We start from the raw sequence: 23,119 nt of genomic DNA on the forward strand, positions 1-23,119 counted from the left end.
CTCAGTGCTTGTTTCCCAAGTCCAAAAGCGGCGTTCCACTGAGGTGAGCATGTCCGTGAATGCCACAAGCAATCTCGTATTGTATGCGTTATGCAAGTCAATATCATCGTCAGAGTCCTCACTGTCACTCTGGATCTTAAGGAGTAACTCGACTGCCTAACGTGATGTGCTGGCAAGACTCATCAGCACATTCCTCAGCAGTTCAGGCTCCATTCCCGCAGACCGAAAGGGAAGACGCAGTATAAAAAACGTTGAAAGATGGCACCAATTGTGGACGGAAGCAGAGGAATTGCTGGGATGCGAACTGATGCATCATGAGCGTTGCGACAGGACCCAGAATGCCCCCACCCTTCGCCCCCTTTCCACAAGCCACAGCGCCAGAATGGGAAGAAGTGCTCTGTGGGATAGCTGCCCACAATGCACCGCTCCCAATGCTGCTGCAAGTGCCGCAAATGTGGACACACCAGTGCGCTTGCAGCTGTCAGTATGGACAGACTGCAGCACTTTCCCTACTGCGCTCTACGAAGGCTGGTTTAATGCAAAGCGCTCTATATTTGCAAGTGTAGCCATGCTCTAAGATTTAGGTGTAAACCAGGCCTAAGGCTATCTCTACATAGAAACCTTACAGCGACACAGCTGTAATGAGGTAGCTGCACTGCTGTAAGGTCTCCCATGTAGCTGCTCTACGCCGAGAGGAGAGCATAATTAAACCGTTCCCAATGAGTGGCAGTAGCTATGTCAGCAGGAGAGCATCTCCAGCTGACATAGCAGTGTCCACACCAGTGCTTCTGTCAGTGTAACTTATGTCGGCCATGGGTGTGTTTTTTCACACCTGATACTGTAGACATACTCTGAGTGTCTCTTTGCTCCATCTTGCACTAATTTAAAATTGATGGAGGAAAATTTCCTCAAGTATTTAAACAAAAAAACCAACAACCAATCATTTGGGGGGTTGAGAAAAAACAGAAAAGGTTTCCCCCTCAAAAGAAAGCTAAGGAGCAGCAAACGAAGGCAAAGCGACTGCATGGCTGCCTGCAACAAGAGGCCATTGCAGACCCTGGAGTCTGGCAAAAGTAGTTGCAGGCTATCCTGGCAGCCAAGCCGAATGTGTGTCAGGACTGCCAGATGTGTGACATTTAGAAACCCTGCCACATCTGATCTTCTCAGGTAAACTGTGAACTACTAAAACACATGCAATTCAGGCATCAGAGAAATATGTATGAATGGGGAAGAGGTGGTAAAAATAAATGAGAAAAAGTAGGCCCCAAAATAGAGGCCGACAAGAATCAGGTTTCAGCAAATATCAGAAACAGAACAATAATTACAAAAAGTGTACGAAAATACATTGCTGCCAGTGGTGATAACATAATCGGAAACCAGAGCAACACTAAAATATTAACTGGGTAAGTACAGAAGATGTTAAAATAAAAAAGGTTTAAGAACAGATGTTCAATTTTAATCCTTGTTTAGTAACAATTAAAATAAAATTAGTAAATAGATATTTAAGATCACATTCCATTAGATTTTTCCTTTTTATAGCCTACAAAATTAGTAATCTGGTATCTGGTTACTTTGGCAAAAGCATCTTGAAAGAGTTACCGTATGCTCATTTAAAGTCTTGAAGGTGTCTTTAATACTTTGTCCTTTCAGCTGACTACCAAATCTCCTTTAAAAAATTTAGCACTTCCTCTTCCATTTCATGGATTAGAAGCCACACAAGTTGAAAAGCATAATAATTCTAAAAGTAAATAATCATGGACTATTCTACAGTTATCTCAAAATGAAATCAATTAATATAATTTCTAGTTGAAAAACTGCTTTAATTCAAATGGAACAGCACTAATAAAGCAGAGAAAATTAGAACCCCTGAAGGATTAAGATTGATAACACCGGACGAGGAACTTCTTAGCAAAGGTGCAAGGGATAACTAACGTTTCATCATGCCATTGTTTATCATACTGCTTTTTTTAATATTCAAGTTAAGGCCAAATCCAATGGGAGTAGTTTTCAAGAAAGATTTATCCATAGGGGATTTATCTGGTTAAGAACAAGTGACAAAAGCATACTCCCATAGGAAAATTATTACAAATGTCATTTCATATTCACTAACACAACCTAGACTACCATAACATCAAGATACCTTTGAGCTTCCAATCTTTTATATCTTTTTCTAAAGAAATGATTGCTTCAATTAATTAAGCTTCTTTTTAGACACATTTGTGCTCAGAATTCCCTTATTCCCAGTTAGGTTGAAGAAAACAAAAATCAACACTGGCCTCACAGCATTTTCTAAAATAATTTAAATTAAAAATATACAGAAAATGATTATACACAAAAAGAAACATAACTTTAGTCACATCTTGACTCTATCACCCTACTCAAACCTCCCCCCACCACTACCACCACTTTAAGATAAATACTAAACATATTAGTGCGTAACTGCCTACACTGCTTTTAGTTGCTATGCAGTGAAGTGTATTCAGTTCATAGAGGATGCATTCTCCTGGTTGACTTTTTTCAGTTAACTGTGCTGCAACAACTTAAAAGATACTGGCCTGGGCAAGCCTCAGCTTGTACAGATGTCAATACTGTGTTTTTGTTCCACAAGCGTGACCTACAGGAACAACAGTTTCCATTTGTATTTCTTAATGACATACGATTTATAAAGTCTTCTATGTTATTAAATCTTCTGTATCTAACCATACCCTTCCCCAGAAAAGCAGAGGCTTGTGGATACATACAGAGGCCTGTGGATTCTTTTCACTCACCTTACTGTCTATGACATACATCAGCTCCACTAAAAGCATACAAAAATATAAAATCAAGAAAAAAAATAAATGCAACTTCTATAACTGAAACACCAGAATATGCATTCTATTTAGACCGCACACAATATAGTTTGCATAAAATAGGTTAGCCCACTTAGTCCTGGAGATCCTCTGCTACTATTTTTATACTAATGTAATATCACAAAGGTGATTCAGATCAAACATAAACACAAATAAAATAATGAATACACAATAAGACACCATGATGTAAACTTAAAGGGCACCATGGATGGAACGTCCATTGTCTTAAAACAGAAGAGCCACATAAAAATGAACAGAATTTGCAGGATTCAACTAAAGCTGAATGAGACTGAAATTTATGTTATATGTGATTCTATTATTATAGCAGTGGTACTGGGTATTAATTAGGACAGAGATTGAATGTCAAGAAATGTATCATCTCAATTATGTCACAGATATGATTCTGTATCTTTTAATCAGTTAAAAAGTGGCATGTGGAAGGTATGTATTAATATCAACGAATGTGGAACATTTTTAACTGAATTTTTCACATTATCTGACAAATCTTGAAATGATTGTTAAATGGACACTGCCAGGTAATTTAGACAATTTTTTTAAATGAGGGCTTAACAAAACGTAATATTAGCTCAAGTCTTCTCATTTAGTGAAAATTGTATTTGAGATTCCCCTACAATCTCTTCAACTTGTAAAAGTACCAGAAAACAAAACTGAATATAAACTGACCAGTCTAATTATATTCTCCAATAAGATATATAAAGAGTAAACCAACGAAAAAGTAAAATAGATTTTTAAAACTGGAAACTAGTAAAATAAGATATTTTACATTTTAACTGTCTAAGAAGTTATTAGTAACAAAGATAACTTTTTAAAATAGGAAACAGGTCACCTCATTCAAATAACTGGTCTACTTTAAAAGTGATGTTATTACACTGCCCATGATTTTTTTAAGCTGACAGTGTCCCTCTAAATTACAGTAAATATACAACTACCTTAAATATTATGAATACTGCTATATACTTTCACAGAGTGATATTTTACTTGTCTTTCAGTTATTTTGTTCAAATGTCTTGTCTGGTTCAATAAGCTTCATAACACTCCAATTCTGACATACATTTTAATCTGTTTCTAACATGTATAAACCCTAATGTGCATTAAAAGAAAAAAAAAATCAGACATACAGCCTCACTGGGCTAAGATGTTCCTAAAGCTAGAAACAGAGAATAATGGGACCTTGAGAAAAGAGACAGTCATCTTGTTACAGTACTCGATCATTTAGGACAAGTTTTACTGTGCATTTCGTTGTTCAGTCTGACTGGTAAAACTATATAAAAGGCATTACTGCAAAGCACCTTAGTAAGTCATATGTGCCTTTCTACTGAACTACCAGGATTTGATGGAGGCAAGTTGAAGTCAGTTTTGAATGTAACTAAAATGTAGGTTCTGTATAATGTATTTACTTGTTCATGCCTTGATCATTCAATTAGATTCAAGCAACAAAGAAACATCTGCCTTTGAATACAATAGATTAGCTCCTAATATAGTCTTGATTATTAAAACACTATTTATCACAATTGGTGATATGTACATGAGTCTGTGCATCCCTCGAGCAGTTCTGATTATGAGTAAAAGAGCAACGTTAATTTTGCTGAGGACTTCAGGCTTCTGAGAATGGGCTTCACCTACATTGATTTGACCCAGCCAAAGGAATAGGCCATGAAAATGTCTTCAATCCCTGGAGGCAATTAATCACATAATATGAAGCTGGTCTCAGCGATGATGTAGAGTCACCACACAAACACTTCCTCAGAGGCTATTTTTTTCCCTTGATAAAATTCCACATCATTCCCCCTTTGCCTTGTATTTGCAACTATATAAAGTGCAGTACAATGCACAACCCTACAGCCTATAGCCCACACAGTTTTTCTGAAGTTAGGGTGACCATATTTCCCTATGCTGAATATGGGACACCAGGTAAAATTACTCATATTCAAGCAAGTTCAATGGCAATCAATCAGAACTATGCAGTATAAATGTTCACAACCCTACAGCCTATAGCCCACACAATTTTTCTAAAGTTGGAAACTCCACTTTAAAGCAGCTATTTGCATGTCCTCAAGAAATATGTCATCTACACCGTTCTCCCTTTTGCAACACAATCCAACTCTTAGTGAAGTTAATGAAAGTCTAACCCACACAAGGAAAAATATTTTCACAATTATCCCCATGACAGAAAAGTCACAAATCTTCAAGTTCTCAGTTAGGCACCTTCTCATAGAATATCAGGGTTGGAAGGGACCTCAGGAGGTCATCTCGTCCAATCCCCTGCTCAAAGCAGGACCAATCCCCAATTTTTGCCCCATATCCCTAAATGGTCCCTTCAAGGATTGAACTCACAACCCTGGGTTTAGCAGGCCAAAGCTCAAACCACTGAGCTATCCCTCCCCCCTACTTGTTAAGATTTTATTTACAAGTCATGGGGCAACTAGCTAAATATGGAATTTTGCTCAGCTTCAATCAACCTCTCCCAAACAAGATTCTACATACAAGGGGATCTCTGTCCCTGAGACATTAATTTTAAATGCTGAGAAGAAAAAAGTGAAACTTGCGTTGGCTATGTTTTTCATTAAAGGGACACTATCTTGTTCAAAATTGTATTGTAAAAACTAAAATTTCTTTATCCGTTATTTGGAAAGCCTTTGGTTTAGAATTTTCAAACCAGTTTCTACATGACTTAGGAGCACACAAAGTCCAGGATATTCAGACCAAGCACTGGAAGTCAATGGGATTTATGCTGCTAAAGCACTTTTGAAAATCCAACCCATTATCATTAAAGTTGAAGAAGTTATAAAAACACAAAATAGTACTTTGCATTTACTGCTTTTCATCCTAAAATTATTTGTTACAAAAGCAAGTATTACTCTCGCTGTTTTACAAATAAGGAAAATTGAGGCACAATGAAGTACTGGCAGTCAAAGTTACCTAACTTTCATACCCTAATCACTAAGCCAACACTACTGGTTAGCTTCACTCTGGTTTATAGTAAGCTTCTAGTCAATTTCACATTCAGTTTCTGGGTTGCTGTTTCTTTTAGTATTTTAAGAAGTTTAATGGAAAATCTTATGTTGACCTTAAGTTTGTCTTGGCTGTGTCCCTTCAGCCATTGCAGTGAAAACGTAGTACTCTGAATTACGGATCTGGAAAGCAAGACTACCTAGAATACCACATCATTGGGAAGCTAAGTTTTTCTTTCCCAGGATATTCAGACCAAGCATTTTTTTCCTCCTACTTATACCCCCCTTGAAGAACCCTAAAGAATCCTCTCTCTCCCCCTAGTGTATGCTTTTTCATATTGCTGATATTTTTGTCATCTCCGGACTCCACTGAAAATAAAATCCCGTACCTCGAGGGGTCTCCTAGTAAAGTATTTTAAAATAAACACACATACAGTTTCCAGTCTGTGATCAAAGGGATTACAAAGTTCAAAGTATAAAATGTCTGAATAAAAATAACTAGTAATACACTGCATGGGGGGGGGGGACATTTAAACAGTATTTTTCTATACTCAAGGAGAGATTATGCATTGTACAGCCATCCCGCTTCTTTGTAACACAAAACACCTGTTCTGTGTAGCAAACTCCAGCTGCTGTCCCCTCTCTTATTCACTTACACTGATAAGTCAAGTTTTAAATGTAGTAATAAGGAATTAAAACAGAAGCCTTGGCCAGCAACAGGAAAAAACTTGCTGTAAAACTGAGCACTGGTGGTCAACAGATTACTGTCTGAGGATCCATGGAGACCTGGTTAGTCACATGACACTACTTCTACTTCTTGTTTCTAGCTGCTAAATTTCATTAAAACAAGTTAAAAACACAGTAAATCTGTTTCTAATGCAGAACCCCATTGTACAAATTAATTAGGAACTGAGAGGTTCATAAAATTCAACACCTCAAAATTACAGTAGGTACAATGCGTAAATTGTGGTACGATGCACTGCATCCCTTCCTTCTTGTCCCTCAAACCACTGCAGAGATTTCTAATGCACTGAAGGCATGCGAATGTGAAGGGACATTTACTTGTTGTTCATCAACATAATTTTAATTACATGGGTTTTTCCCCCTCACTTTAAGAAAAATGGTTCATATAACCGGTTGTTTATAAGACTGGTGTTCATAAAATTGAGGTTCTATTGTAATTAGTGCAATTGTGTATGTGAAAACTATGTGCCACAGTGATGTTGTATGATCATAAATGGGAGGGAAGGTGTTCTTTACACTTGTTAATAGGAGGTGAGGCACTCCATAACATAACGTTTGTATTAAACTATGGTTTCCAATATGAAAAAGTCTGAGAAACCCTGGGGAATCCATCTGATTTAGAAGTTGACAGTCAATTACATAGAAGCAACTAATACAATATTTTTATTATTTAATAATCAAGTGCTGTTTGCACCCTGATAGACGGTTGTTAGCCCCATGGAAATATTTGTTATATGTTTCTTATATTCTTCAGGAAATTTATGCACCTTGGTGATCTTTACAACTCGATACACAGTTCTGTGTACTCTCAAACTGAACAGTTACTTTGGGTTTGTTGCAGGTCTATTACTTACTATTCTATCAGGTTAAATCTTACAAACGCAGTATAGTAGGAGAACATAGGCAGCTTTTGTATCAGTGCATAAGAAATATATGATACAATGACTAATTCATGTAGAGCAAATGTACAAATAAAAATGAAAATATTAGTTTACGAAGAGTGGGAAGCTGGGAAGTGGAAAGCAAGGTTATACATAAAATTAAGTCACATCTGGTCCAGATTGTTCACTCTATAGAGTTGACACAGCTGATTAAACTGAAGGTTTTATATATAATCAACTAGCCCCTCAACCTTTTCCATTCTTCCTACAATTGTCCAATGTGCCTTCAAGTCTACATTAAAGGAATTCTGTTCCCAGCTGCTAATGTCCTTGGCCAGCTTATATAACCTGCTGGCCTCCTTACTGATGTACAAGGTACTTATGTCATGCACATAAAGACACTGCAAATCCTGCAGCTCCTCAGATCACAACTGGCTTTTGGGTATCCTTCACTCTATGATAGACAACCACAAAGCAACTGCCTAGCTGTCAAAACCCTCTTGTGCTTATCTCCCTCCCTGTGACAATATTATAGAACCAGATTTTTTAAATCATAATATGAACACCATAAAACAAATATTATTTATGACTTGATCTGACTAGACTAAACTAACTCTCTGCATTCAAGCGATGATCCAATGTTACATTCGTCCCAGGAGATGTGAAGTTTACACTCTTCCAGAAACTAAAAAGCTTCTAATTTGCTACACCGTTTTTTATGAGAAGTAACAAATATGTGGGGTACGGAGAGCAGGGGGAAGCGGATTGAGGTTGCAGTCCTAAAACCTGTGGTTTGCCCTATACTAACTACGCTGAGGCCTAATGCCTCCCAGCTCTCACCTCCATATTAACATGGCTCTAACACAGCAAAGCTACCATGAGTTTGTCAGGTGGTTTTGACCCTAGAACCTTCTTGTTGGGGAAAGAGGGTTCAGAGCATTTAGAGAGAAACAACAGCATATGTTATTCTGATATAGTCTGTATTCACTCCAGCAGGGAACGACCAAGAGGTTGAGAGGAGACAATGCCATGGAGAATGTCTGCCTCAACCCCTTCACACCTGACTGATCCTGAAACCACAAAGCACGCACAGCAGGATTTCTACAGAATCAGGAATTGACATTGTGAAGGAGACATTCCTCAGTTGCATGCCCCCTCCGCTATTTTTAATCCAACAAGATTTTAACCCCTCCATCCAAAAAGCAGAAGGGATGTTTTGGGTCAAGGGATAAGATCCATTCCCTTGACCCAAAGAACATATAAACAGAAAGTTTTTAAAGAATCATCCTTAAGCAAAAGGAAAAGTTACCACACTATTAATTTTACTTGTAAACCAAGTCTAAAATTTAACTGTCAGATGATTTTGCATTTTCTTCATATAACTGAACTTAGTATATTGCAATAAAGTGAATCTATAAAATTATTTAACCAGTTAGCACACAACTTGTAGCTCAACTGAAATGGTTTGATGTAAAGTGAACCAGTTCAGGTTGGACAGAAACAAGTTACTAAATAAAAAGCAAAAAGCATTCCCTTTCAGTAATGGTTGAATTGGTAGTGTGACCTTAAAGTGCCTAGTGCCTGGTTAGCTAATGTATGCCAACTTGATCTTCTATAGAACACTTAATATGGTAAACCAGCTATTACATAGGTGGTCAAATTGACCCTCATTAACCATCACTAAAACAAACCTGAATACAATCATGACTTCTGACAGGAATAATCTGAACACTTGAAAGTGTTCATTTAATTTTGTAAACAGGTGTAATATGCTTTCCGGGACTATGGAGATTTGACTGAAGGATGACACAAACTTTTCCCTTTTGATATATATGTCACTAATGTGCATGGCTCATATTACAAGAGATGCATAATAGAATTCTTTCAGTTTCAGAGTAGCAGCCGTGTTAGTCTGTATTCGCAAAAAGAAAAGGAGTACTTGTGGCACCTTAGAGACTAACCAATTTATTTGAGCATAAGCTTTCATGAGCTACAGCTCACTTCATCGGATGCATTCAGTGGAAAATACAGAGGGGAGATTTATATACATAGAGAACATGAAACAATGGGTGTTACCATACGCACTGTAACAAGAGAGTGATCACTTAAGGTGAGCTATTACCAGCAGGAGAGCGGGGGGGGGGGGGGGGGAGAAGGAGAACCTTTTGTAGTGATAACCAAGGTGGGCCATTTCCAGCAGTTGACAAGAACCTCTGAGGAACAGTAGGGGGTGGACGGAATAAACATGGGGAAATAGTTTTACTTTGTGTAATGACCCATCCACTCCCAGTCTCTATTCAAGCCTAAGTTAATTGTATCCAGTTTGCAAATTAATTCCAATTCAGCAGTCTCTCGTTGGAGTCTATTTCTGAAGTTTTTTTTGTTGAAGAATTGCGACTTTTAGGTCTGTAATCGAGTGACCAAAGAGCCTGAAGTGTTCTCCAACTGGTTTTTGAATGTTATAATTCTTGACGTCTGATTTGTGTCCATTTATTCTTTTACGTAGAAAAGAATTTTGACCAGTTGGTCCAGTTTGACCAATGTACATGGCAGAGGGGCATTGCTGGCACATGATGGCATATATCACATTGGTAGATGTGCAGGTGAACGTAAAAGAATAAATCTCCCATTGACTTCAATGGGGGCAGAATTTCACTTCTTAAGTTTCACCCAAAACAAAAGAAATGTACCTACTGTGTTCTCTTTGCTTCATTTTACCAATATATTCATCAATTCCTCTGGTGACAGGAAGACACTCAACAAAACACAAAACAAATGCAAACTGCCTTAACCCTGGAAACTGCACACCTTGTTTACGAGCCAGAAGAAGAAAGTGTTCTGTTAACCATTATCTAATACCATATGTGAGGTATTAGCTAACCCCAGATGACACTCCTCCAACCTGAGTTTCCCCAATCACTCCCCACATCTTGCTTGCATTGTTATTGTTGGATGCTTTCAAGTGTTTTTAACTGGGCCCTGACAGTCACTGGTCAAATGTATGAACTGACCCAATCTCTGTGACCTTACATGATCTTTCGATGAATTTCATATGTGGCATTATATTCTGTCTAAGAGGGCTTGAAATATACACTTGCCAGGGGGAAGTGGGAAACTTTCACTTAGGAGCATGGTGGTAGTGGTAGTTGGAATGTGGGGCTGGAAGGCATTAAATCATCGATTTCTGCAGAATTTAAACGTTCATGAAGTTTCTGGCCCTTGCAAATGTGAACCTAGTGTAAATCAATGTACTGCTCCCTTTCTACAATATCTCTGCTTCTGCCCATACCACAGGTTTGCAAAGCAGCAACAGAGTGAAATTAACAGGACTGGTCAGATGTACATCTGTCATTCAGAATTTTGCAGAGACCCTACTATGACAAATCAGCCAGGAGGCTCAAGAAGAGGGAGAAAACACAAATAGCTCCTTTATCATTCCAGTTGTTAAAGGGGAGGTGGAGCTTTAAGTTTATATGACACCTCCTTGCCAGAGGCTGATATGAAAGCACACCCATGTAGCAATCCCAGCATCTACCCCCTTCCCAGCAGATGAATTTCTTGCTAGGGTATTGCCCAGGGATCTTGCTAATCTTGTCTCACCCTCATTTACCTCTAGCTAGTAGATTTAGTCCTTTGGTTAGCAGGTGACTGATAAAATTGTCAAGACCTGTTCATCTAAGACTTGCACTTTCATCTTGTATTATTTTGGTCTTCAACTCTTAGTGATGCAGAATGTGAACTGAGCAGGAAGTAACTTAGATAATATTGTAAATTATGACAAATAAAATTAAACCCAACATTTCTAACTGTGCTCATGTGGCCATCCTCCATTTAACCTAGGGTGTTTGCTAATGATATGTCACTGACCATGCTGAAGGCCAGTATATCAAATTTTCAATGCTGGTTATCAACCCACTTGTAAGTAAAATATCTTCAATTGGCCACTGAGCATTCAACACAATCACAACAAAGAAAAATAAAATCTCAGGTAAATATTCTTAAAAAATCAGTACTGACTTAACTGAAGGAACATTCCAGAACATGAACTGAAGATTCAGCTTATGAAGTGAATTAACTTGTTCAAACTAAAAACATATTTTAAAAAATTTACCTCCACTGAAATTTCTACATATTAATTTTAAATTCTAAAAGTTAAAAAAGCCAATCCCCCAGCCTGGCCCAAATTATTGCATTATTCACTATTTATAAAAAATACAACTCAGAAATCAGATAAACGAACAGTAGGGCTTTAGCTGAAGTACAGTGAATTGGGCAAATGGCACCTTTTAGAGAAGTGCTAATTTGTATCCTATATTTTGCACTTCTACACTGTTGCCTTGAATAGTGTGTGTTTCATTGTTTAGAAATTGCCTTTGACATGATAAATAGGGAGAAATGCAGCTAACTTTGTTACATTGAGGTAACAAAGCAGAAGAGGGAAGCCACTTGCTTCGGGGGTACATAGCAAGCAAGACCCACTGTTGTTATTTATTTGTATCGGGGTAGTGCCCAAAAGCCCAATCAGGCACTATAAACACAGGAAGACATGGCCTACCCTGAAGAGTTTACAATCTAATTTGAGACAAGGCACAAGTGACAGTAACAGTAAGAGGGTACAAGAGAATGATAGTAGATTACATAGTTACACACGGTAGCGTTGTGTACAATGTGATGATTGCATTACATGTACATTCGAAGACAGTGGAACTAAGGAAGCAGCCTCCAATGTATTGGGTTTATTAATAATAGGAAGCAAGCTTTAAAAATACTGCTAAACAGGTTTTTCCCAATCATTAACAAGTGAGGCAGAAGTTACCAAAATATAAGTGAATATAGTGGGTCAAATTCAGAGATTAGTGTATAATGTTCAGCACTAGCTTAGAACAGTGATGGATACCATATAAGAATCTAGCTAGATAAAGATTATATGTAAACTACTATAAGTTTAAGAATTCTAAATTGGTATAACATACACTTTTCTGGCTCCCTCACATCCACGTTGCACCAGTTTAGACCCCCTCACCAACATGCAACTTACAAACACATCTAATACTTCATTTCTGAATTTGGCCCACTGATTCTGAGCATGTGTAATTCACACAGAGTGGCCAGAAGACAGGAGAAGAGAAAAAAAAGCAACTAACAGAAAGGAGTAAGAACATGTGAGTTAAAGCAGAATACATCTTTTTGTGGCTCCTCCGAGCATGACAATTCCACTGAATTAGACACCCTTACTTACACCCATCTACTGGTGTGTGTGAGTGTAAGTTTAGCAGAGTTAAAGTTTCACCACTTTACACATCTCCTCAAGAAGGCTCAATATGTGCTACAAACACTACATTATTAGATCCTATATACAAAAAAAATTCCGAAGACTTTATTAAGCTACACAAGTGGTAAAAAAAAAACTGCATTCCACAATTTTGCTATTGGTATGAAAAGCAAAGATACTGTAAAAAAAAATTTAAAAGGTATTTTGCCATTTTTACTATAACTGTATACTTAATTTTAGTCATGCAAGAACTCTGTGTTTTGCTATGAAACTCGTAAAAAAAGAAATCCTAATTTGTCAGTCATACATACCCACAATAATTTATAAAAGAACCTGGCTGTTATCTTTAATATGAAGAGGCTACTGCCTCTCTATTACCCCATCAGTCCCAATAATTAGGGGGATAAAATACATACAAGCATTCCAGTCCACTAGATTCTTGTACTCTCTTTGCTACTTATGAGAGAATAATTAGTTCTATCTGCTTTGACCCCAGTTTCTTCCAGCAAGACTTGCAGCAAGGAATAAAACAACCGACCAACAAAAATGCAAGGTAATATATGTTCCAAAACAAAACTCAGCTGTAAAATAATTAACAACCCAAATAAAATATGAGTAATAGTTAAAACTGAAATAGTAGTACATTAAAGCACACTAAAAATGTGAGAATTTCCTAAGCCAAATCATTAATTCAGCTATTGAGATTAGCAGTGATATACCTAAATAAGAGTAAATGTAAAGATATAAAGCAAATATATAAAAGTGGAAACTAAATCTGCTATACAAGCACCGCTAATAAATATATACTTATGTTTTAAATTTTAAGTAAACTGTGACTGTATACTGCGTAAATACATATTTGTTATGGAACAGTCTATTATTTTAAAATCTTTACTATAAGCATTTAGAGAAAAAACATCTTGTTATATGGAGATGCATAGAATAAAGACAGAAAAATCTTGATCTTACAATAAGAATTGAAAAATATAAATGTTATAGTTTAATATATGTATTTGAATAAATCGGTACTTTTTAGCTTTTTTTCTTATTGTGTTTGAAATAGCATAGCACCCTCTGGTGCATCTGATAGAGGAAATGTAACAGATTAAGAATAGGCACCAGTCATTGTTCTCAACACTGGTGCAGAAAGTAAAAAACTAAAAAGCTCTAGTTCTCATACCCAATTCTTTCTTTTTCCAAATGTTTAAAGTTAAGAATATTTTAACTTGTAACAGTTAATATTAAATACAATGAAAAGAATAAAGATGTCCCACAGATCAAGAGAAACTGTAAATAAAAGATGGAAGCTTAAAATGTATTTAATGTTCCTACTTATAGTTCACTGGTATAAAAATTAAGTCATAACAATTCAGATTTTAAAAAGCCACAGGTCAGTTATCTAGCAAAACAAGTTTTTACTTCAAGCTGCAATTTGCTACTTGTCTTGCAAGCCAGCTATTAGGATTATTCCACCTACTTGTATTCAAAAGCTGCTAACTTATATTGCTTAATAATGCTTTCCTTTCCCCCCTTTAAAAGTTTGATAAGCGGATTATCCAAAAATGTAATATATGAATGTGTTATGAGGAGCCATTTAAGACTCTGATAAACTATACCACATATTATAATGTACCCAGTCACTGGGAAAATAATTACCTATAAAAGAGCAGATTTTGCTAATGACAAAAGCAGAAGATGCCACCTGCTTTAGACAGGACTTTGTGAGCCACTGGAAGTCCCAGCACAATGCACTAGAAATGAAAGTGACACCTGTTTAAAGCAGCCATCTGTCCCTAACAAGCTAAATTTAGTCAAATCAGTCCATCCACTTAATCTTACATTTCCAAAATGTGTGTGTACATTGAACTTGCAAGCAAAGAAAAACTACAACCACTGTTAACACCACCTTTATTAAAGACATATAAATAATGCCAAACTTAGAATTGGTGGGAAAAATATGCCCTTTTAAACATGCAGATTTTTTGAAAGTCTATTTACTAAGAAGAGGCTGAAAAATTAATAGTTTAATACATTATATAAAAGCACACTTCTTGGCATTCTAATTAGAGTCTATATTCATCTGACATGGAACTTGATTTAAAACAAGCTCTCTACCTCTATAATAACTTTGACAGTTTGCTTTTATTTTCTGTATATTTGTGTTGCATTCACAACCTGTAATCTCAATTCAAAACAAACTTTAAAAAAATAAACAGAATATATTTTATATGTTGAAAAAGCCTGTTCCCTTGTTAATATCACACATGTCAATGTCTGCTGCTGGTCGGCCTCCTTTGTGGTTTGCATAAGAATCATCACTCAATTTTGACTATGAAAAGGCAATACAGTAATTTAATGACAGAAGAGGTGGGAAAAAAACCTGAAAATCAGTAACACTCACTAGGTCACAAAGCAACCACTATGATTAAACTGTACAACATTTTAGATTCCTTAACCATATTAAGCATACCTGGTTCTGTTCCAGGTAAGGACAAAGAAAAATATGTCATCCTTCCCTTTCAATGTGAAGTTTATTAAGTTAAAAGAAATAGTAACATTTTTATTTCTGAGAACTGTATTGTTATAACTAACAAACTGCTAAATTTAGGAAGAGAAGAAAATATACAGTAGTAATGAAACAAGGCCCAGTTATCCTATGAGATGAAGAAAACAAATGATTCTAAACCACATAAAAATGGCAGGTCATGGACTCCTATTTTATCTCTTTTGAATATATCGCCAAAAAAAATCTGTCTTCTCCAGCCCAATGCAAGTTAGCTAACACACCAGAGCACAGAACTCACAAAGACTCAATGAAGCCATGTGCAAGTGCATTAAAATGCATTTTTAATCACACTTGTTCAGCTATGTACTCTAAACCACAAACACGTGAATAAAAATCACAAACCACTTTATTATCAAAAGGCTGTCTGACATCGCAAACATCTGGTATTCTGATAGTTGAGAGCACTGGGGAATCAAAATGCATAATGAAGATCCCATCTATGAAACATTAAAACGTTAAGGTGGGAACAAATTGTTAATGCTGCTTTTCTTTGTAAAAGTCTATGATGCTAGCTGATGTGACATGGCACTATTTTTAATTACCTCATGCAACAGCTCCTTTAAAGTAAATGTGGTGAGTAATACTAAAAACTTTTTGTGGTACAACACACTTTTTAAAATACAGTCTTTTAAAAAAGAACCTACTGTACCCCTTTCCCCCCATCAAAAAATAAAGCTTTCTGCTTCCACAGCCAGCTCACTTTTCTTTGCTAATTTAGGCTTTGATCCTGAAAGCTGCTCTACCCATGCAGATCTCTAGACCCATCCAGAACTCCATCATCAGTGGGGCTCTTTGCTGGTGTAGGGAGTCCAACCCACACTGTGCAGCTTGCAGAATTGGGGCATTACCTTATAAGCAACATTAGATGTGTGGAATGAATTAACAAATAATGAATCACAAAGTAAACTCCCTAACAAAAACTAATAATTGTTATATTCTAGAAATTAATTCACTAAGACTTCTATGTAACAACTCTACTAGATAACATACTGAACATACAGTGATGAACTGGACTTCTTTGATATCAGTAATTTTTAATGTATTTGGAACTCATCTGATCACAGTACCTATGCTAGGAGAAAGGAAAATAAGTCATTCTTCCTTTTCAATATAAAGTATATTAAAAGAAAATAACATTTGTATTACTGATGATTGTTTTATTGTTCAGGATGAAAACTTTGACAAGACCACAAATGAGAATTTTGAGACCCTCGGTGGTTCATTGAAATGTATCATTTCAGTTACACGGACTGCATATGAAAACATACTTAGAAAGTAAAACTGCAAGAGACATAATAAGCCTTAGTTCAAAAAATAATATAAGTATCACTAATGCATTAATTATCTAACCTCCTCTGCACTTGACAATCCCCAGAATAATTGACACTGTCACATTCTTCAGAGGTTGCTCTGTCAAATAAATCAATATCTTTCTGTTGGCGTTGTTACGAGGAACAAGATTGTAGTCAATGCAGGGCTTAAATGTAAAGGTGGAAAAAAGTATCTTCAAAATTAAAATCAACAAAAATATCTTGTTGTATAACACTACCATTTTCCTATGAATTACATTAAATACAGGAATGAGGAAATAACACTTTTAAAATCATCTGTATTTTAAAAAAAACTTGTAAATTCTAGAGACCATTTTATTAACTGGGAGTTGATTTGACATCATGGGGTGGTTGGGAGGGGGGGAAGAGAATTGGATATAAAGATGTTAAAGAAATTCCCCATGATACCCCACGGAGGTATCAAATACACACCTTATGTCCAGAAAAACAAGTGAATACATTGATAGTATATGCTGAGAAGGCAAATCCCTAGATCTTAACAATCAAAAAGAAGATGAAATAGACATGCATTTCAAGTTCAGAAGATTCATACATTCTTTATGAACAACTTGACTTAAATTTCAGCTCTCTGCAGAAAAAGACCTACCAAGAAAAATCCTCTAAAACTACAGTAGCTTTGACAAATACAATTGCAAAGCAAGTTTTCTTAATGTTTTCCTCTCTCTTTCATTTATCTGATGTATACAAAGTCTCACATTCATAATGAAAATAACTAAGATTCCCTTCACTGTGGGAAACTTAAGGAAACTGAAATGGATCCTCTATCCCAAACATCACTATATGGAAGATAACACACTGTGGATAAACTACAAACCCAACTAGCACACATGCACTGTATCCAGATTAATCACAAGTACAAAAACAGCATTAAAATATATATATAAATATATATATATATATATATTTCCCAGCAGCTGGACAGCAAAGCAAAACTGCTACTGTCTGTGGTGGTGGTTGGAGGGATTACTGGGTGAATAGAAAAAAAACTTACAGTACAAAAAAATACAGTTTTCCCAAAAACAAACAATTAAACTAATGACGATTAAAGGAGGAAATAATCTGGCCACAGAATTAGGGCTGCACAGAAGAGGGCGGGGGAATGTGTGAGTATCACCAGAAGAGATAAAAAGTTCACAAACATCTAAATCTGAACAGTCTCACAACCCCAGAACAAGGCCCCTGAGAGGGAAGAGGAGAAACATCCCCTGGTTGTTGGTATGCTGCAGAATCCATGCCTGGGTGTTCACTAAAGCAGGTACCCTCAGACAGGGCTCATCAACACCTCATCTCCTCTCCTCTAACAATTCCCCTCTATTGTAGACGGAGGCCAAGGAGATACCTGTCCACCCCCTCCACAACCGTCCCGCAGACCAGAAGCGTGACTCTCCCCCCCCCCCCCACCCCGCCCGCTTCCTTCCTCCTTCCCTCAGCCAACACCACATTCCCCATCCACCATCAAAGTACAACCAAGGGGGGTGGGACAACCAGCCCGCAGGGAGACACGCGTTACAGCCTCACCCTCTGGCTACATCTCAATCAATGGGGCAGCGCAGCCCGGGGACCCGGAATGCACGGAACAATCATAGTCACCTGGGCTGTGCAGGGCTGTGGTGTTGCTGTTGTTGTTGCTCTTGCTGGTGGCTGTTGTTGTTGTGGGTGATGATGAGGAAGGGGGTGAGGATGGGGGTGAGGAGCAGCAGCAGGAGGAGGAGGAGGAGGAGAGGAGCGGTTGTTGTTGATGGGTAACAGTCGCCAGGACTACGGTGACTATGGCGCTTGATTCACAAGGCAACGGTTGCTATAACTCACAAAAGGGAGAGAGCGAGCGAGAGAGGAGGAGGAGGCGGCGGCCCAGCCTGAGAGGCCCGGAAGAGGCGGGGCCACAGCATGACTGACACCCCGTCCCGGCGCCGGTGGGAGGAGACTCGGTTCCCTCACAGGAAGGAGGGGAGCGCACCTGCCTCTCAACTGAACGCGGGGTGGGGTCGGGCTGAGCGCTCCTCCCCTTGGGGCGCGCGCGAGTGGCGTCCCTCCCTTCCCGCACAGGCGGGTGTTGCTGAGCACAATGTGGTGTCCGCGAGGGGGCGGTTAGCGAGAACAGTTACTCCGCTCGACAGGCGATACTACCGAGCGCCGATTCCCGCCGTGCATGACTAGGGGGCGTGGTCACACCTGGCGCCCGCGTGCACCAACAACGCGGCGACCGGCTCTGCCGTCACTTCCGGCCGTGGGAGAGAGGAGGGGGAGGAGGAAAGTCCCGGATGTGGGCCGGCGAGAGACGTTCTCTGCCAGTCGCTCAGGGCCCCCTAGCCAGGCGCGCCCCGAGGAAGCAGTTGGCGTTGTGGGGCACGGAGGAAGTCCCGCCTCGCGCCCGATTTCCCCCAGCGCCATGAAAACGGCAGTTTGGAGGCGCCATCTTAGAGGGGGGACAGAGGATGGTAGTTTCTCCGCACTCAGCGTCTTGTAACCGCCGCCGCGCGCGCGCGCAAAGCCTGTGACTAGCCAATCCCCGGGTGCACGGCCCTCCACTCTCCTTACCCCGCATACACCGACTCTGCTACCTGCCGGCACCCCCGGCCACACACAGCCCTTGTATCCACTGTGCAGCCTGCCTACGCGCGCCTCTCACCCCCACGCGAACTCTGGACCCACCCGTAGCCATCCTGCCCTCACCCCGCCCTGCAGCTTGCCCACACCGCACACACCCTCGTCACTCTACACTGACTGTGGTACACCCCTCCCAGCTCTCCACACCTATCTCTGGCAACCCGCATACACCAGCCTGCAATCCACATACTCATTGCCAGCCCTGCCCTACAACTCACCTGCACACGCAGATCCCCCACCTCTGCACTTGTCCTGCAATCAACATACACATCCCTTACCCCACTCCCACGTGAATCCCAATGTACACATCCCTGACGCTACACCATCCTTCAGCCGTGCTAGTACCCCCCCACACACGCACACCTCACCCCTACAGCAGCACTTCTATGTACCTACACCCCAGGCCCTCCCATCCTGCAACCCACAAACCCCACCCTATCCTTGTCCTTTATGGCACCTACCCCAACACGCCCATTCTGTGGCCTGTCTACATCTCTGCAGCCCCTACCTATATCATACCATGTAGCCATCTGCTCAACACCTATATCATCTGCCTTCCACACTCCTTGCAACTCACCTACAACCCCTCTGTACACACCCCTTGTAACTCACCGACAGCCCAAATGCATCCTGTTCCCACACACAAACATCCTGTAACCACCTACATCCCTTACTCTTCCTGTAACCTACCTACAATCCTATGCACACAACTCCTGTGCCCTGTAACACATTCCCACACACATTCCTACACACATTCCCAACCATGCACCCTGTAATCCACCTACTGAGAACCCATCTACCCTGTAACTTAGCTACTGGTCCCTCTAACATTTCTGCTACATGCAATCTGTAAACCAGGTACACCCTAGAAACTTCCAATAACTTCCCCCAAATACACACATCCGGAATCCTTATGCATACCTGTAACCAGCCTATACCCTCACAAACAATTTGTACCAAAGGCACAGTCTGTAACCCGCTACTCCCTCCCCACACAAAGCCCCTATCCTTACAACATATTACACCCCTTTAGAAGACCTTTAGCATCTTGCATTTCCACACACCACATCTCCAAACAAACTTTAATCCACTTTACTCAGCTTGTATTCTCTGTATCTTCCTAACTACATTGAACAAGGTACAAAATTTTTCACAGCCCTGAGCAATGTAGCTAGGTTGATCTAATTTTTAAGTGTAGATTAGGTCTAAGACCTACAGTAACTGACTGGTGGAGACTTTTTCAGTTAAGAAATAATATTAAAGAATTAGTAAAACTATCACTGTGATCGAGTTGACATCTGGATTATTTGCTAAAATAGAGCCTTATTGTGAGATGCTGAGCAAATGCTGCTCCTATTGTCTTCAGAGGCTCCACAAGGGTGCAGCATGGAGGTGGCGATAGAGCAGAGCACTACAGACGCTTATCTTCAATAAAGCTTATAGGTCAGATGGTGGCCCACAATACAGCCTCTCTACACCACTCCAGGCTGCCAAGGATTTGTCCATCATACTGGGATCCCCAGGTCATGTAGGCCCAGCAGCGAGGTGGCCAGTGCACAGTTACATTCCAACTATTCCTCTCTGATAGAAAGGCCCCTTGAGGCTGTTACCTGTTGGTGTAATTTAGAGCCTATGGAAGTAAAGTGACCCTCCTGACATTATGACTCTTGCGGGGAGAACAGTGGCTATTCACCTCCTGTTTCCCACTGCAAGCAAATAGAGAAGGATGGGAATATGAGGAACCCTGGGTCTGCCACCTACTAGTTGGCTGAGTGATACAGGGGAGAGTAAGCGTAGGTCTGCACAGTAGCTGGAGTATAGTTTCCAGTTTGGGTAGATGTACGCACACTAGTTTGATCAAGCTAGCAGACAAAAAATAGCAGTGTAGCTGTGATGGTGCAGGAGTTTGTCTCAGGCTAACCACCTGAATACAATCCCATCCAAGATCCTAGGTACATATTTGGGCAGCTGGCCTGAGTTGCTACCAGTGCTGCTGTGGCTTCACTGCTGTATTAAGCATGCTAGTTCAATCAAGGCTAGCATGTGTACATCTACCCAAGCTGGAAATTACACCTCTAGGTTCAGCATAGCTGTACCTTAAGGAGCTTAAATAGAAGGGATAGAATAATTTACTCCTTCCCCAGAGTAATGTGGGAGCAGGGGAGAAATTTGTTCTCTTGTCAGCTGCTGAGGCGTTTCAGTTATGTGCCTCCCATTACCCAGGTTAGATTATATGGATACAAGCTGAATGTAAGCAATCATCATGCTACCAGAAAACCAGGAAGCTTTTTGGCAAATGTCATTTGTGGATGGTTCCCGCAGTGATCTGTCTGGAAAGTATCACAGCTTCTCTCTGGATAAAGTTTTTATAGTTAAAGAAAACAAACTTTTAATAGAAATAAGGTTTTTTAAATACAATTATCTATCCACCCTGAACAATAGACATAGCTGTTCTTAATTTAAACTCAACATGTAAACATATACAATTTTTAGCCAAATTACGCCCTTAATTACACACATACAACTCTCCATTGAAATCAAATGGGCATAATTTATCCCTACCCTACGGCCTTTTTGGCAGCCTCTGCATTTGCAACCAAAATCTATGTTTGTGGCTTGCATTTTATATTGTATGTGTAACAGAATATGGGGATGCTGAGGCAATATTACATTTTGTTTCTTCAGCACCTCAGCATAACTCTTTGCTGAAGCACAGGCCAGAGTTTGATATTTTTTCAGAAAGCATTAGAGTTAAACTGCAGGGCTATCGCATGTAAAATCTTGACAAGTAGGTGTTAATGGTTTCCAGTCAACTTCAAAGAAAGAGCCACACATTTTAGTGAACAAACATTCAAAGCACACAGAATAGAAATAGTATGAAAATTGTAAATAGTATTTAGAATGCTATGAGTAGCTTTTAAACAAAAGCTAGTAGACAAATCTACATGTGTTCTTGATATAGCCTCTACCCATCCATTGTTGCTGTTACATATTTGAAATTCAAATGTAAGGTTTCAACATAACATTTACACTCCTATACTTTAGCACACACATATAAATACATTCCCCTCCGGTATTCTTTCAGAGATGATTTCTCAGTCTTTATAGTGTGACTATAATATGTAATGTCTGGCACCGGGACTTTTCAGAACTTGAAAAGAATGGTAGAATCTCAGTCCTTTTCCGGACACTTCAGAACGCTTTCAAACAGTCTGTGGTCTCCAGAGCTAGTGGTATTCCAGCCCCTGGGTTAATAGTTGACCAATTCTCAGATTCTGGTGAAACAAAGATGTAGCCTATATCCAAAGTAGTACAGGTACTGGGATCAGTATATATAAGATCCACTCCCTGAATTTCTATAAGGCTTTCAATCTGTAGAACACTATGTTCTCCCCATAAACCCAGCTAAATTAGGTAAGAATGTAAAATCCCACATCTCACTCCACACTGCCCTTGTTCTCTCTCTAACCAAAACAGAATCCCAGTTTAAAGCAGTTAGCTAATAGCTAAGAGTAAGTTCCATAGGCTCTGTAGCATCTATGAGTACCAAATGCTTCCTTAACACTCTCCCTCTAGGTCTACTAGAAGTGTAGTTTCTGCCTCATTAATCAAACTGATAAGAACAGATTTAAAAATTTTATTAAAGCTAATGTTAAAAAAAATGTATAATACACAGGTTAAGAAAAAAGAGTGTCTGTACATCTGGGTATAGTGCTTAGATTATCCACAAATACAAAGTTTGTTTTAAAAGTCAGAAGATACATATAGTGCATGATCAGCAATAACCCAAATTTTGGTGAATAAATTTACTAATACAGTTTAGATCAGCTGTTCTCAAACTTTTGTACTGGTGACCCCTTTCACATAGCAAGCCTC

The 23,119-nt window shown here is 39.2% G+C and overlaps 1 protein-coding gene across 3 annotated transcripts in view; it reads right to left on the reverse strand.

Annotated features, from left to right (window-relative positions):
- The window catches only part of RFX3 (regulatory factor X3), a 250,111-nt gene extending 231,682 nt beyond the window's left edge, over window positions 1–18,429 (reverse strand). For 2 of the 3 annotated variants that reach the window (XM_073345239.1, XM_073345242.1), the window contains exon 1: window positions 18,227–18,310. The gene's annotated coding sequence lies outside the window, so the exon portion shown is untranslated. Of the gene's footprint in view, window positions 1–18,226 lie in introns of all 3 variants that reach the window. The other variant, XM_073345241.1, reaches the window with a different exon arrangement.
- Between the last annotated feature and the right edge of the window lie 4,690 nt (window positions 18,430–23,119).

Source organism: Lepidochelys kempii, chromosome 5, assembly GCF_965140265.1.
Source record: "Lepidochelys kempii isolate rLepKem1 chromosome 5, rLepKem1.hap2, whole genome shotgun sequence".
Classification (NCBI taxonomy): domain Eukaryota; kingdom Metazoa; phylum Chordata; order Testudines; family Cheloniidae; genus Lepidochelys; species Lepidochelys kempii.